At 41.1% G+C, this 15,915-nt stretch overlaps 6 non-coding genes across 6 annotated transcripts; all 6 read right to left on the bottom strand.

Moving 5' to 3' along the window:
* Nucleotides 1-277: 277 nt before the first annotated feature.
* LOC135017535 (U1 spliceosomal RNA) lies at nucleotides 278-440 on the bottom strand. Its single transcript, XR_010215343.1, has one exon. It is a non-coding gene; the product is annotated as a U1 spliceosomal RNA (small nuclear RNA).
* A 152-nt stretch (nucleotides 441-592) lies between these two features.
* Nucleotides 593-756, bottom strand: LOC135017263 (U1 spliceosomal RNA). Its single transcript, XR_010215094.1, has one exon. It is a non-coding gene; the product is annotated as a U1 spliceosomal RNA (small nuclear RNA).
* A 13,225-nt stretch (nucleotides 757-13,981) lies between these two features.
* Nucleotides 13,982-14,145, bottom strand: LOC135017432 (U1 spliceosomal RNA). The gene has a single exon (XR_010215257.1). It is a non-coding gene; the product is annotated as a U1 spliceosomal RNA (small nuclear RNA).
* Nucleotides 14,146-14,296: 151 nt separating this feature from the next.
* LOC135017294 (U1 spliceosomal RNA) lies at nucleotides 14,297-14,460 on the bottom strand. Its single transcript, XR_010215124.1, has one exon. It is a non-coding gene; the product is annotated as a U1 spliceosomal RNA (small nuclear RNA).
* A 674-nt stretch (nucleotides 14,461-15,134) lies between these two features.
* On the bottom strand, nucleotides 15,135-15,297 carry LOC135017430 (U1 spliceosomal RNA). The gene has a single exon (XR_010215255.1). It is a non-coding gene; the product is annotated as a U1 spliceosomal RNA (small nuclear RNA).
* Nucleotides 15,298-15,449: 152 nt separating this feature from the next.
* Nucleotides 15,450-15,613, bottom strand: LOC135017291 (U1 spliceosomal RNA). Its single transcript, XR_010215121.1, has one exon. It is a non-coding gene; the product is annotated as a U1 spliceosomal RNA (small nuclear RNA).
* Between the last annotated feature and the right edge of the window lie 302 nt (nucleotides 15,614-15,915).

Raw genomic sequence — 15,915 nt, 5'->3', positions numbered from 1 at the left:
GGCTCATGTTGGCCATTCCCCAGCCCCTGAAGCATTCAAGCTGATTTCTTGCAGCAGCTGGGCACTGTAACAGCTCCAGAGCTGCTCTGTAAAGCAAGTAAAAGGGTGTGGGCCCTGCAGCACTACCCGTAGTTTGCATTGTGCATTGGGAGGCATAAAGTAAGCAGACGGGAGGAGAAGTCAGGATAGTGCACAAGGGTATAGAAGGGAGGGGCTCAAGAAAAAAGAAGTAGAACCAGACAGCAAACTAGGCTGGAGAGAGACCTGAGACAAAGAGATCTGAATTACATGAGAGCCGACCAGGGAAAACTCAAATTATGCAGTCAAGTTTCCCACATTTGGGGAAATCGCAGGGGCAGCACACCCAGAGTGCAATGGGTGAGCCTTGCCCTGGGAGAAGCAACTTCATGATCATAGTATCTCACCTGGCAACTAAGTAGGAGTTGGGCTAGAGCTGGGGAGGGTCGCTGCTCGGGCACCCCCCTGTCAAGTGAAGGAGATCCAACTGAGGCAGCACAAGGGAACTCTCGAAAGAAGAACAAGGCTAGAGGAAGATCTGAGACAAAGAAATCTGACTTTTACCAGAGCTGACCAGAGGAAAGCACAAACACAGTCCCCCACTACCACAAATAATGCAGTCGAGTTTCCCACATTTGGGGAAATCACAGGGGTCAGCATACCCAGAATGCAATGAATGAACCTAACCCTGGGAGAACAATCTTCATGACCATGGTATCTCCTATGCAAAATAAGTATGATTTGGGATAGGGCTGGGGAGGGCCGTTGCTCAGGCACATCTCTGTCAAGTAAGTTGCATTTGATTTGTTGTTTGGGGGTGCTTCAGTATTAGGCAGCCTTCTGCCCTACCATGTTCATCTGAAAATATGTGTTCTCCCTGCAGTTGTTGTCCCCAGATGAGAGTTCCCTTGTGCTGCCTCAGTTGAATCTCCTTTTGGAGAAGACCTCAATAAGATTGTAGCTGATCTGGCTACTGCTAAAACAGCTTGCCTACCTAGTATGACTCCTACCACGCAGAAGGCTAAAAGTACTTTTCTTGGCCCTTTCATCCTCCAGGTAAAGCGTACCCAAGGTCAGGCATACCCAAAGCAAGCTCATGTTTCCAGACCTGCCAAGCCCAGACTGAAGCAATCCTGGGCTGCCCATCAGCCTGCTTCCAAAACGGACAAGCCTGCCGCATGACGGTGCAGGCCTCCCTCTGGGGGATCCCAGGGTGGGGGGCCCGACTTCTAGGTTTGGCAAAGAAAGGTATAATTCTAAGCTAGAGAATTCTGTTTGGAGCTCACCTTGTACTTTGTGAAGAAATAATCAGCATTGTGGCTGAGCAGATACATGTAGTGTGTGTCTGCAAACTGCATGGATCTGCTGCGTTGTAATGCTGATTCTTTTTTTTTGCAAAGTACCAATAGCTTCATATAATGTTCACAATTTTTATGCAGGATCAAATAGCTCAATAGGTAGGGTGTTTGATTAGAATTCAACAGGTTATAGGTTTGAATCCTGGGTATGGTAGTTTGAGATGTGTTATTTAATAAAGTATGTTGTTCTGACTGCCGGCATCCTATCACCTGGGATATCATACTAAATAAATGGAGTTGATCAAATTTTTTTTTTTTTAACTAGGGACAATTTCCAGATACTTCTCTTTATAACTGAGATTGCCCCCTGGAACTTCACATCAGTTGACAACTATGCATGAGTGGGCAGTGCTTGCCCTGGATCTGTCCACCCATTTATGTGCCGCCATAAAATAAAGCATGACTAACAGTTATCCTGGGCGTACACTACACAATTATCTGTCAGGCTATCTATCCAGTCTGGATGGATGGAATGAAAATCTGGTAATGTATAGGAGCAAATGTCAATTAACCATTTGCTCCCAAACACTAGAAAAGTGGTCAAAAATGGTCATTACACAAATTGGTTAAACCCAAAATTTAACCAATTTGTTTAGGGGACCATTTTTGTCCATTTTTTAGTGTTTGAGAGTAAATCGTTGATGGTCATTTGCTCACATAGATAACCGGATTTCTATTCCAACCAGCCAGTGTTGGAGAGATGGTCTGCCAGATTACATAATGCATACCAGAGCCATAACTAGACTTTTTGGTGCCCTGTGACAGAGAATTATATGCCCTCCCCCCCATTTTTGCAATATGGACAAAAGGCGCATGCCTTGTGGGGAAGGGGCATAACAAGATTGATCTCAGAGAAAGCACATGAGATATGAAGATATATCTAGTATACTTGACACTCAATGGTTTGTGGTATTGCAGGGGTGCCCTCCTTAAATGCATATACAGTCACACATGGCATGTTTGTGTAAATGGCATATCAGCAGTCAGCACTAACTGGTGACATGCCATTTGTACAAGTAAGCCATGTGTGACTAATATATAAACATACTTTATTAAATAACACCTCAAACTATCATACCCAGGATTCAAACCTATAACCTGTTAAATTCTAATCAAACACCCTACCCATTGAGCTACTTGATCCTGCATCTATTCTAACCTCCAAAAACAGATTCAGTTGCATTTTCCAGCGTGTTTTGTTTGCGCCTTTGCAAATGTCTTACATCGACAAACTTATTTAGTACTATTTTGCAAATAGGGTTACATTGTCGCAACATTGTGTTCCCTAATTGCTTGATTTTTTAAATGCAAAAATTGATAAAGACACCTGATAATTGCTCTGTGGAGTCTTCTTTTGTGTCTACTTCTTATCTACATTTAATTCCCTACCTATAATCAAGGCATTTTTAAATGCTGGGTGCTGCCAGGACGTGAGGCCTACCTAGTCTTTAGATCTGAATTTGAATGTACTTGTGAACTAACTTAATTTCCTACTTCTAAACTCATTCCTAAATTCACTACTTACATTAATCCTGTAGTTGGGCATTTTGAGCCTTCAATTGTGGGCATTGTTTTGTGTCCAGACCAGCAGCAGGTGGTGTGCATTTGCTGGAAAGGCATCGAAGACCTCCGATATGCTGCATCTCCTGATGTGTGTCTGCCTCAAGTGGCAGTCAGCAAATGCATGCTAGACACCCCAGCATGCCCTGCCTCAGTTTTAGCATACCTTAATAGCAAAACTGTGGCAGGGCATGCTGGGATGTGTAGTTTCACAGCAGCTGGAGGGCCACAGGATGAAGACCCATGTGCTAGAACCAAACCGCAGGTACATTGAATGCTAGCAAGCTGAACGTTTAAATCCTTTTTGTTCCGCAGCATTCCAATGTGGAAGATTCCATGGAACCAGAGATTATTCCATTGAGAAGGACATGCTGCCTGGATGACTGCACTGTGCAAATTAAATCACGGAGCCAGTTGGCTTGTGGGTGGCTCTGGTTACTGGGTGGTTAGGTGGGCGGTGTGTCGGAGGTGGAGCACATGCAAATGAATGTGTATCATCCAGCTAGTGAGAGAGAAAACTCATGCAGGAGTGTGCCTGCTTGTCAGTGAGTTATGCACCTTGCCAGACGTCAAATCTACATGGAGCAACTGGAGGGGACAAGAGCAGGTTTGGAAAATATAGACAGAAGAGCATATATGCTGGCGCATTCTCCATGATTGTGTCAGCTTATGTTTTGGTGCACTGCACTTTCCTCCACTAAGTTTTAGCCATTTTGTTTAAACGCAAGTGTAGTTGCTTCTCGCTCTTTTGGCTGTGATATTGTATTGTGGTTGAAGAGTCTGCTGGAGGGATTGTTTTCTTCATTGGCGAGAGACTGAAGATATTCCAGGATGGAAGGCTTGGGAACACTATCCGTTTTTCAGTTGTGGAAGAGTTGAAAGACCGGATTGGACTACATTCTATAGTAAAGGGTATCTTTGTATTTATTAATCCTCCCTTTATATGTGTCTGTCTTTCAATAAAGCTTTGGGCTTGTGATTCCGTCACCCTCTTACACTCCACACCCATAGCCTTATTAACTATTGTATTGTTTAAATGTATAGTGCAGTTCATGATTTATAGTGTAGGCTGACCTGTGCTGTAGTTCTTGAACTGTACTATACCGACAGCATTTGTATTGTGTTTTGGCTGTGCTGCAACACAGTACTTATGTGTGTAATGTTTATGTATGTTTTATGGCTTCTTTATGTCAATAAAGACTGCTTTTTCAATCCAATATCTGAAAACAATCAATGTTTATCTTTGATGGCAATAGAAGTGGTATGATATTTGCTGCTTTTGAAAGGCAATATCTGATATGTCCCCTATCTGGGAACCATATATTAAATGGCTTTTCAGAAAAGGGAGATGGGAGAAGAGCTTTCAGTACTTGTAGGACCGATGCACATTTCCTATTCTAGCCTCCAAACACAGATTCAGTTGCATTTTCCAGCGTGTTTTGGATGCGCCTTTGCAAATGTCTTACATCGACAAACTTATTTAGTACTATTTTGCAAATAGGGTTACATTGTTGCAACATTGTGTTCCCTAATTGCTTGATTTTTTAAATGCAACAATTGATAAAAACACCTGATAACTGCTCTGCGGAGTCTTATTTTGTGTCTTCTTCTTATCTACATTTAATTCCGTACCTCTAATCAAGGCATTTTTAAATGCTGGCGGCTGCCAGGACGTGAGGCCTACCTAGACTTTAGATCTGAATTTGAATGTACTTGTGAACTAACTTAATTTCCTACTTCTAAATTCATTCCTAAATTCACTACTTACATGAATCCTGTAGTTGGGCATTTTGGGACTTCGATTGTGGGCATTGTTTTGTGTCCAGACCAGCAGCAGGTGGTGTGCATTTGCTGGAAAGGCATCGAAGACCTCCGATATGCTGCATCTCCTGATGTGTGTCTCCCTCAAGTGGCTGTCAGCAAATGCCTGCTAGACACCCCATTCCAAGCTGATTGTGACATCACGGAACATGCATCATAGAACAGGCATGCTAAAACATGGGTCTTCAACCTGCGACCCTCCAACTGCTGTGGAACTACACATCCCAGCATGCCCTGCCTTAGTTTTAGCATACCTTATAGCAAAACTGTGGCAGGGCATGCTGGGATGTGTAGTTTCACAGCAGCTGGAGGGCCACAGGATGAAGACCCATGTGCTAGAGCCAAGCCGCAGGTACATTGAATGCTAGCAAGCTGAATATTTAAATCCTTTTTGTTCCGCAGCATTCCAATGCGGAAGATTCCATGGAACCAGAGATCCTTCCATTGAGAAGGACATGCTGCCTGGATGACTACACTGTGCAAATTAAATCACGGAGCCAGTTGGTTTGTGGGTGGCTCTGGTGACTGGGTGGTTGGGTGGGTGGTGTGTCGGAGGTGGAGCACATGCAAATGATTGTGTATCATCCAGCTAGTGAGAGTGAAAACTCATGCAGGAGTGTGCCTGCTTGTCAGTGGGTTATGCACCTTGCCAGACGTTAAATCTACATAGAGCAGCTGGAGGGGACAAGAGCAGGTTTGCAAAATATAGATAGAAGAGCATATATGCTGGCGCATTCTCCATGATTGTGTCAGCTTATGTTTTGGTGCACTGCACTTTCCTCCACTAAGTTTTAGCCATTTTTGTTAAGCTCAAGTGTAGTTGCTTCTCGGCCTTTTGGCTGTGATCTTGTATTGTGGTTGAAGGGTCTGCTGGAGGGAGGGATTGCTTTCTTCATTGGCGAAAGACCAAAGATATTCCAGGATGGAAGGCTTGGGAACACTATCCGTTTTTCAATTGTGGAAGAGTTGAAAGACCGGATTGAACTACATTCTATAGTAAAGGATGTCTTTCTATGTATTAATCCTCCCCTTATATGTGTCAGTCTTTCAATAAAGCTTCGGGCTTGTGATTCCCTCACCCTCTTACACTCCACACCCATAGCCTTATTAACTGTTGTATTATTGTACAGTTTAAATGTATAGTGCAGTTCATGATTTATAGTGTAGGCTGGCCTGTGCTGTAGTTCTTGAACTGTACTATACCGTCAGCATTTCTATTGTGTTTTGGCTGTGCCGCAACGCGGTACTTATGTGTGTAATGTTTATGTATGTTTTTTTGCTTCTTTATGTGCATCGGTCCTACAAGTACTGAAAGCTCTTCTCCCATCTCCCTTTTCTGAAAAGCCATTTAATATATGGTTCCCAGATAGGGGACATATCAGATATTGGATTTCAAAAGCATCAAATATCATACCACTTTTATTGCCATCAAAGATAAACATTGATTGTTTTCAGATATTGGCTTGAAAAAGCAGTCTTTATTGACATAAAAAAAAACATACATAAACATTGCACACATAAATACAGTGTTGCAGCACAGCCAAAACACAATACAAATGCTGACGGTATAGTACAGTTCAAGAACTACAGCACAGGCCAGTCTACACTATAAATCATGAACTGCACTATACATTTAAACTATACAATAATACAACAGTTAATAAGGCTATGGGTGTGGAGTGTAAGAGGGTGAGGGATTCACAAAACCGAAGCTTTATTGTAACACAGACACATATAAGGGGAGGGTCAATAAATAGAAAGATATCCTTTACTATAGAATGTAGTCCAATCCGACCTCTGTGCTCTTCCACAACTGAAAAACAGATAGTGTTCCCAAGCCTTCCATCCTGGAATATCTTTGGTCTTTCGCCAATGAAGAAAACAATCCCTCCCTCCAGCAGACCCTTCAACCACGATACAAGATCACAGCCAAAAGGCCGAGAAGAAACTACACTTGAGCTTAACAAAAATGGCTAAAACTTAGTGGAGGAAAGTGCAGTGCACCAAAACATAAGCTGACACAATCATGGAGAATGCGCCAGCATATATGCTCTTCTATCTATATTTTGCAAACCTGCTCTTGTCCCCTCCAGCTGCTCTATGTAGATTTAACGTCTGGCAAGGTGCATAACCCACTGACAAGCAGGCACACTCCTGCATGAGTTTTCTCTCTCACTAGCTGGATGATACACAATCATTTGCATGCGCTCCACTTCCGACACACCACCCACCCAACCACCCAGTCACCAGAGCCACCCACAAGCCAACTGGCTCCGTGATTTAATTTGCACAGTGTAGTCATCCAGGCAGCATGTCCTTCTCAATGGAAGGATCTCTGGTTCCATGGAATCTTCCGCATTGGAATGCTGCGGAACAAAAAGGATTTAAATATTCAGCTTGCTAGCATTCAATGTACCTGCGGCTTGGCTCTAGCACATGGGTCTTCATCCTGTGGCCCTCCAGCTGCTGTGAAACTACACATCCCAGCATGCCCTGCCACAGTTTTGCTATTAAGGTATGCTAAAACTGAGGCAGGGCATGCTGGGATGTATAGTTCCACAGCAGATGGAGGGTCGCAGGTTGAAGACCCATGTTTTAGCATGCCTGTTCTATGATGCATGTTCCATGATGTCACAATCAGCTTGGAATGGGGTGTCTAGCAGGCATTTGCTGACAGCCACTTGAGGGAGACACACATCAGGAGATGCAGCATATCGGAGGTCTTCGATGCCTTTCCAGCAAATGCACACCACCTGCTGCTGGTCTGGACACAAAACAATGCCCACAATCGAAGTCCCAAAATGCCCAACTACAGGATTCATGTAAGTAGTGAATTTAGGAATGAATTTAGAAGTAGGAAATTAAGTTAGTTCACAAGTACATTCAAATTCAGATCTAAAGACTAAACACAAAACACAAAATAAGACTCCACAGAGCAATTATCAGGTGTCTTTATCAATTGTTGCATTTAAAAAATCAAGCAATTAGGGAACACAATGTTGCGACAATGTAACCCTATTTGCAAAATAGTACTAAATAAGTTTGTCGATGTAAGACATTTGCAAAGGCGCAAACAAAACACGCTGGAAAATGCAACTGAATCTGTTTTTGGAGGTTAGAAAAGATGTAGGATCAAGTAGCTCCATGGGTAGGGTGTTTGATTAAAATTCAACAGGTTATAGGTTTGAATCCTGGGTATGATAGTTTGAGGTGTTATTTAATAAAGCATGTTTATATATTAGTCACACATGGCTTACTTGTACAAATGGCATGTCACCAGTTAGTGCTGACTGCTGATATGCCATTTGCACTAAAACAAATGAAAATGGTAAAAGTTATTGTACTTTAAGTAAAAATAAAAGAGCAAAAATATCAATCCCAGTTTTGGATTACTTGAATTAACAAAAAAAAACGCATATAGCAGAGGATAGTTTCAATCTGCTTACCTCTGGGCTATGGACCCAGCATGCTTCCATTACAGTACTCTGCTGCACATGTAATTGCAAGAGATCCTGAAGCACTCACTCATCATGGGAAAGTACCAATGTGTTTCTTCATTGGTTGATGGAAGAAACATCTTACAAAAACTCTCCAGATTATTGACTATTTAAAGTTTTTCTAGGAAACGTTCTAGATGAATGCTTATTAGCCTTTGTCAGTATGTACTTTTGCAAAGTGTCGCTGTGGCGCAATCAGTTAGTGTGTACGGCTATTAACCAAAAGGTTGGTGGTTCAATCCCACCCAGGGATGTAATTGACCTTGTTATCAGATTTTGGTGATCTTTAAGTAGACAAGTCAAAATTTCAAAAACCCCTGTTATGGTGTAGGGTACCTGGCCTTCTCTGATGTAATCAGAGTTAGATTTGATTCAGTGATTTTATAAAAACAGCTAGGAAGCACAATTTAGCAGTGGTTTGCAGAGAAAAAGAAATATGCTGGCAAAAAAATCCAATTGAGTGATTAAACAGCTCTTCATTTTCTGGCTTTATTTTTATGCTAACAAATTTGTTCTCTGAAAAGTGTCCACAAAGCCAAGTATCTGATTAACATCTTTGTAGGGATGGTTTTTCACCTATTACTAAATTAAACTTGCTTCATTGGAAAGGCAGCAAGATGCATCCTCATTTCAATATCTACTGAAATAATACAGGTTGACACCAGGAAACATTAACGCCACTGCATCCTTGCTGCTTTCTCATGTGGAAGTCTGTTTAATGTGAAAACAAGGTGATATCTAATTAGCACACAGGTAAGGAATTAAGAAAATCTTTATTTAAGGGTGAAGATGTTTCTCACAAAATCGTTGCCCCAATGCATCATTGAAATTCAAGCTGGAAAGATGATTTTAATATATCACTTGTACATTTTGTATTGCTCTTCTGGTGACAATGTAGTTTGTTTTTGTCAATTACCATTTTAATAATAGGGTAAAGAAAATTAAGTGGATTTTTGAAAGAAAACAATACTGTCAATATACTATTAAAACAAATTAAAATGGTAAAAGTTATTGTACTTTAAGTAAAAATAAAAGAGCAAAAATATCAATCCCAGTTTTGGATTACTTTAATTAACAAAAAAAAAATGCATATAGCAGAGGATAGTTTCAATCTGCCTACCTCTGGGTTAAGGGGCCCAGCATGCTTCAATTGCAGTACTCTGCTGCACATGTAAGTGCAAGAGATCCTGAAGCACTCACTCATCATGGGAAAGTACCAATGCGTTTCTTCATTGGTTGATGGAAGAAACATCTTACAAAACTCTCCAGATTATTGACTTTTTAAAGTTTTCTAGGAAACGTTCTAGATGAATGCTTATTAGCCTTTGTCAGTATGTACTTTTGCAAAGTGTCTCTGTGGTGCAATCGGTTAGTGTGTTTGGTTATTAACCAAAGGGTTGGTGGTTCAATCCCACCCAGGGATGTTATTGACCTTGTCATCAGATTTTGGTGATCTTTAAGTAGACAAGTCAAAATTTCAAACCCCCTCTTATGGTGTAGGGTACCTGGCCTACTCTGATGTAATCAGAGTTAGATTTGATTAAGTGATTTTATCAAAAAACAGCTAGGAAGCACAATTTAGCAGTGGGTTGCAGAGAAAATGAAATATGCTGGCAGAAAAATCCAATTGAGTGATTAAACAGCTCTTCATTTTCTGGCTTTATTTTTATGCTAACTAATTTGTTCTCTGAAAAGTGTCCACAAAGCCAAGTATCGGATTAACATCTTTGTAGGGATGGTTTTTCACCTATTACTAAATTAAACTTGCTTCATTGGAAAGGCAGCAAGATGCATCCTCATTTCAATATCTACTGAAATAATACAGGTTGACACCAGGAAACATTAACGCCACTGCATCCTTGCTGCTTTCTCATGTGGAAGTCTGTTTAATGTGAAAACAAGGTGATATCTAATTAGCACACAGGTAAGGAATTAAGAAAATCTTTATTTAAGGGTAAGATGTTTCTCACAAAATCGTTGCCCCAATGCATCATTGAAATTCAAGCTGGAAAGATGATTTTAATATATCACTTGTACATTTTGTATTGCTCTTCTGGTGACAATGTAGTTTGTTTTTGTCAATTACCATTTTAATAATCGGGTAAAGAAAATTAAGTGGATTTTTGAAAGAAAACAATACTGTCTATATACTATTAAAACAAATTAAAAAGGTAAAAGTTATTGTACTTTAAGTAAAATAAAAAGAGCAAAAATATCAATCCCAGTTTTGGATTACTTTAATTAACAAAAAAAAATGCATATAGCAGAGGATAATTTCAATCTGCCTACCTCTGGGTTATGGACCCAGCATGCTTCCATTACAGTACTCTGCTGCACATGTAAGTGCAAGAGATCCTGAAGCACTCACTCATCATGGGAAAGTACCAATGTGTTTCTTCATTGGTTGATGGAAGAAACATCTTACAAAAACTCTCCAGATTATTGACTATTTAAAGTTTTTCTAGGAAACGTTCTAGATGAATGCTTATTAGCCTTTGTCAGTATGTACTTTTGCAAAGTGTCGCTGTAGCGCAATCAGTTAGTGTGTACGGCTATTAACCAAAAAGTTGGTGGTTCAATCCCACCCAGGGACGTAATTGACCTTGTGATCAGATTTTGGTGATATTTAAGTAGACAAGTCAAAATTTCAAACCCTCTCTTATGGTGTAGGGTACCTGGCCTACTCTGATGTAATCAGAGTTAGATTTGATTAAGTGATTTTATAAAAAAAACAGCTAGGAAGCACAATTTAGCAGTGGGTTGCAGAGAAAAAGAAATATGCTGGCAGAAAAATCCAATTGAGTGATTAAACAGCTCTTCATTTTCTGACTTTATTTTTATGCTAACAAATTTGTTCTCTGAAAAGAGTCCACAAAGACAAGTATCTGATTAACACCTTTGTAGGGATGGTTTTTCACCTATTACTAAATTAAAAATGCTTCATTGGAAAGGCAGCAAGATGCATCCTCATTTCAAGATCTACTGAAATAATACAGGTTGACACCAGGAAACATTAACGCCACTGCATCCTTGCTGCTTTCTCATGTGGAAGTCTGTTTAATGTGAAAACAAGGTGATATCTAATTAGCACACAGGTAAGGAATTAAGAAATTCTTTATTTAATGGTAAGATGTTTCTCACAAAATCGTTGCCCCAATGCATCATTGAAATTCAAGCTGGAAAGATGATTTTAATATATCACTTGTACATTTTGTATTGCTCTTCTGGTGACAATGTAGTTTGTTTTTGTCAATTACCATTTTAATAATCGGGTAAAGAAAATTAAGTGGATTTTTGAAAGAAAACAATACTGTCTATATACTATTAAAACAAATTAAAAAGGTAAAAGTTATTGTACTTTAAGTAAAATAAAAAGAGCAAAAATATCAATCCCAGTTTTGGATTACTTTAATTAACAAAAAAAAATGCATATAGCAGAGGATAATTTCAATCTGCCTACCTCTGGGTTATGGACCCAGCATGCTTCCATTACAGTACTCTGCTGCACATGTAAGTGCAAGAGATCCTGAAGCACTCACTCATCATGGGAAAGTACCAATGTGTTTCTTCATTGGTTGATGGAAGAGACATCTTACAAAAACTCTCCAGATTATTGACTATTTAAAGTTTTTCTAGGAAACGTTCTAGATGAATGCTTATTAGCCTTTGTCAGTATGTAGTTTTGCAAAGTGTCGCTGTAGCGCAATCAGTTAGTGTGTACGGCTATTAACCAAAAAGTTGGTGGTTCAATCCCACCCAGGGACGTAATTGACCTTGTGATCAGATTTTGGTGATATTTAAGTAGACAAGTCAAAATGTCAAACCCTCTCTTATGGTGTAGGGTACCTGGCCTACTCTGATGTAATCAGAGTTAGATTTGATTAAGTGATTTTATAAAAAAAAACAGCTAGGAAGCACAATTTAGCAGTGGGTTGCAGAGAAAAAGAAATATGCTGGCAGAAAAATCCAATTGAGTGATTAAACAGCTCTTCATTTTCTGGCTTTATTTTTATGCTAACAAATTTGTTCTCTGAAAAGAGTCCACAAAGCCAAGTATCTGATTAACACCTTTGTAGGGATGGTTTTTCACCTATTACTAAATTAAACATGCTTCATTGGAAAGGCAGCAAGATGCATCCTCATTTCAATATCTACTGAAATAATACAGGTTGACACCAGGAAACATTAACGCCACTGCATCCTTGCTGCTTTCTCATGTGGAAGTCTGTTTAATGTGAAAACAAGGTGATATCTAATTAGCACACAGGTAAGGAATTAAGAAAATCTTTATTTAAGGGTGAAGAGGTTTCTCACAAAATCGTTGCCCCAATGCATCATTGAAATTCAAGCTGGAAAGATGATTTTAATATATCACTTGTACATTTTGTATTGCTCTTCTGGTGACAATGTAGTTTGTTTTTGTCAATTACCATTTGAATAATAGGGTAAAGAAAATTAAGTGGATTTTTGAAAGAAAACAATACTGTCAATATACTATTAAAACAAATTAAAATAATAAAAGTTATTGTACTTTAAGTAAAAATAAAAGAGCAAAAATATCAATCCCAGTTTTGGATTACTTTAATTAACAAAAAAAAATGCATATAGCAGAGGATAGTTTCAATCTGCCTACCTCTGGGTTATGGGCCCAGCATGCTTCCATTGCAGTACTCTGCTGCACATGTAAGTGCAAGAGATCCTGAAGCACTCACTCATCATGGGAAAGTACCAATGTGTTTCTTCATTGGTTGATGGAAGAAACATCTTACAAAAACTCTCCAGATTATTGACTTTTTAAAGTTTTTCTAGGAAACGTTCTAGATGAATGCTTATTAGCCTTTGTCAGTATATACTTTTGCAATGTGTCTCTGTGGCGCAATCAGTTAGCGTGTTCGGTTATTAACCAAAAGGTTGGTGGTTCAATCCTACCCAGGGACGTAATTTACCTTGTTATCAGATTTTGGTGATCTTTAAGTAGACAAGTCAAAATTTCAAACCCCCTCTTATGGTGTAGGGTACCTGGCCTTCTCTGATGTAATCAGAGTTAGATTTGATTAAGTGATTTTATAAAAGAACAGCTAGGAAGCACAACTTAGCAGTGGGTTGCAGAGAAAAAGAAATACGCTTGCAGAAAAATCCAATTGAGTGATTAAACAGCTCTTCATTTTCTGGCTTTATTTTTATGCTAACAAATTTGTTCTCTGAAAAGTGTCCACAAAGCCAAGTATCTGATTAACACCTTTGTAGGGATGGTTTTTCACCTATTACTAAATTAAACTTGCTTCATTGGAAAGGCAGCAAGTGATGTCATCCAAGCAGTGGGTCAAAGTTGGCTTCAACCCTCGTCTGCTTATGAAAAGAGAAAAGGGATATGCAGGGCATGGCGGCCTTTTGCGACGCTTGGATGACCCCTAGTTCGCATTAAACACCCCCACCCTCCTTCGGTGTGGGGCTCATGTTGGCCATGCCCCAGCCCCTGAAGCATTCAAGCTGATTTCTTGCAGCAGCTGGGTACTGTAACAGCTCCAGAGCTGCTCTGTAAGGCAAGTAAAAGGGTGTGGGCCCTGCAGCACTACCTGTAGTTTGCATTGTGCATTGGAAGGCACAAAGTAAGCAGACGGGAGGAGAAGTCAGGATAGTTCACAAGGTTATAGAAGGGAGGGGCTCAAGAAAAGAGAAGTGGAAACAGACAGCATACTAGGCTGGAGAGAGACCTGAGACAAAGAGATCTGAATTATACGAGAGCCGTCCAGGGGAAACACAAATTATGCAGTCAAGTTTCCCACATTTGGGGAAATCGCAAGGGACAGCACTCCCAGAGTGCAATGGGTGAGCCTTGCCCTGGGAGAAGCACCTTCATGATCATAGTATCTCACCTGGCAGGTTAGTAGGAGTTGGGCTAGAGCTGGGGAGGGTCGCTGCTCGGGCACTACCTTTCAAGTGAAGGAGATCCAACTGAGGCAGCACAAGGGAACTCTCAAAAGAAGAACAAGGCTAGAGGAAGATCTGAGACAAAGAAATCTGACTTTTACCAGAGCTGACCAGAGGAAAGCACAAACACAGTCCACCACTACCACAAATAATGCAGTCGAGTTTCCCACATTTGGGGAAATCACAGGGGTCAGCATACCCAGAATGCAATGAATGAACCTCACCCTGGGAGAACAATCTTCATGACAATAGTATCTCCTATGCAAAATAAGTATGATTTGGGATAGGGCTGGGGAGGGCCGCTGCTCAGGCACATCTCTGTCAAGTAAAGGAGATTCAACTGAGGCAGCACAAGGGAACTCTCATCTGGGGACAACAACTGCAGGGAGAACACATATTTTCAGATGAACATGGGGTGGCAGAAGGCTGCCTAATACTGAAGCACCCCCAAACAACAAACCAAATGCAACAACTAGTGCAAGCATTCCTGGGGGATGGCCTGCAGCAGATGGATTTGAATATGGTGATGTCATCCAAGCAGTGGGTCAAAGTTGGCTTCAACCCTCGTCTGCATATGAAAAGAGAAAAGGAGCGTGCAGGGCATGGAGGCCTTTTGTGGTGCTTGGATGACCCCTAGTTCGCATAAAGCACCCCCACCCTCCTTCGGTGTGGGGCTCATGTTGGCCATTCCCCAGCCCCTGAAGCATTCAAGCTGATTTCTTGCTGCAGCTGGGCACTGTAACAGCTCCAGAGCTGCTCTGTAAAGCAAGTAAAAGGGTGTGGGCCCTGCAGCACTACCCGTAGTTTGCATTGTGCATTGGGAGGCACAAAGTAAGCAGACGGGAGGAGAAGTCAGGATAGTGCACAAGGGTATAGAAGGGAGGGGCTCAAGAAAAAAGAAGTGGAACCAGACAGCAAACTAGGCTGGAGAGAGACCTGAGACAAAGAGATCTGAATTACATGAGAGCCGACCAGGGAAAACTCAAATTATGCAGTCAAGTTTCCCACATTTGGGGAAATCGCAGGGGCAGCACACCCAGAGTGCAATGGGTGAGCCTTGCCCTGGGAGAAGCACCTTCATGATCATAGTATCTCACCTGGCAGGTAAGTAGGAGTTGGGCTAGAGCTGGGGAGGGTCGCTGCTCGGGCACCCCCCTGTCAAGTGAAGGAGATCCAACTGAGGCAGCACAAGGGAACTCTCGAAAGAAGAACAAGGCTAGAGGAAGATCTGAGACAAAGAAATCTGACTTTTACCAGAGCTGACCAGAGGAAAGCACAAACACAGTCCCCCACTACCACAAATAATGCAGTCGAGTTTCCCACATTTGGGGAAATCACAGGGGTCAGCATACCCAGAATGCAATGAATGAACCTCACCCTGGGAGAACAATCTTCATGACCATGGTATCTCCTATGCAAAATAAGTATGATTTGGGATAGGGCTGGGGAGGGCCGTTGCTCAGGCACATCATTGTCAAGTAAGTTGCATTTGATTTGTTGTTTGGGGGTGCTTCAGTATTAGGCAGCCTTCTGCCCTACCATGTTCATCTGAAAATATGTGTTCTCCCTGCAGTTGTTGTCCCCAGATGAGAGTTCCCTTGTGCTGCCTCAGTTGAATCTCCTTTTGGAGAAGACCTCAATAAGATTGTAGCTGATCTGGCTACTGCTAAAACAGCTTGCCTACCTAGTATGACTCCTACCACGCAGAAGGCTAAAAGTACTTTTCTTGG

This window comes from Pseudophryne corroboree, unplaced genomic scaffold (assembly GCF_028390025.1).
Source record: "Pseudophryne corroboree isolate aPseCor3 unplaced genomic scaffold, aPseCor3.hap2 scaffold_316, whole genome shotgun sequence".
Lineage (NCBI taxonomy): Eukaryota > Metazoa > Chordata > Amphibia > Anura > Myobatrachidae > Pseudophryne > Pseudophryne corroboree.
The sequence above is the reverse complement of the archived record's forward strand: the minus strand, read 5'-3'. Positions and strand labels throughout refer to the sequence as shown.